Source organism: Emiliania huxleyi (assembly GCF_000372725.1).
Source record: "Emiliania huxleyi CCMP1516 unplaced genomic scaffold EMIHUscaffold_9, whole genome shotgun sequence".
Classification (NCBI taxonomy): Eukaryota; Haptophyta; order Isochrysidales; family Noelaerhabdaceae; genus Emiliania; species Emiliania huxleyi.
The window spans coordinates 1,297,183-1,298,205 of record NW_005195301.1 but is presented as its reverse complement, the minus strand read 5'-3'; positions in this window follow the sequence as shown (position 1 = coordinate 1,298,205).

The window sequence follows — 1,023 nt, the reverse complement described above, 5'->3', positions numbered from 1 at the left end:
GCGCGGGGGGAGGGGGGGAGGGGTGGAGAAGGGGAGGCGGCGGCGGCCGGGGAGAGGGAGAGGGGCGGCGGGAGGGAGGGGCGGCGGGGCGGGGAAGGGGGCGCCTTTCGAGGCGCAAGTCGGGGCCGGGGCGATCCGCCCGTGCCTCCGGCCGCCCCCCGTGAGGCGGGGGGGCGCTTCAGGCCGGGGGGGGAGGCGACGGGCGCCGGAGCGAGCCCCGCGAGCGCCTAGCAGCGGCAGACGCGCCCGCCGTCACTGAAGAGAGCGCCGCCACCCCGGCGCGGCCCCGGAGCCATCCCTGCTCTCCCCAGATCTCCCCCAATCTCCCCCAATCTCGGGGCCCGGCGCCTCTGCGGCGCTGACCGACTCTGTCCGCCGCGGCAGGGGCGGAGGCGCGGAGCCGGCTCGCTGCGCGCCAGCCTCGTGCTTCTGTCTTTCCTCGAGGAAGAGCGGCCCGTCGGCCGCGGCGCCCGCCGAGGAGGGCACCATCTCCCGCGCGGAGCCGGCCTCGGCGGCAGCCTCCACAGCGGAAGGCGGCCGGCCTTTCCCCGCCCCAAGCCCCCGCGAGACAGCCTCACCCGCCGTTGCGGTGACTGCCGCCGGCAGATGGGCCGCCGCCGGCAAATAGGCCGCCGACACCGGCACGGCGGCCTCCATCGCCGTGGGCGCCGTGCGCGGCGACGCGCCCCCGTCGAGCAGCGCCGCCGCTCCCGCCACCGCCTCGCCGCCGCCGCCGCCGCCGCCGCCGCCGCCGCCGCCGCCGCCGCCGCCGCCGCCGCCGCCCGCCTCCGCGCCCGCCCGAGGCCGCTTTGGCGGAGGCGACGCCGCGGAGCAGCCGTCGTCGACGACGGCGTGGAGTGGCTCTTCGCCTTGCCCCTCGCCGGAGGCCCCGCGCAGCCGCTTGCGCTGGCGGCGGTTTTGGAACCAGACCTGCACCTGCCGCATGCTGACCTCGAGCACGGCCGTCAGCGCGCGCCGCTGCTCCGCGCTCGGAAACTCGGCGCGCGCAAAGGCCGCCTCGAG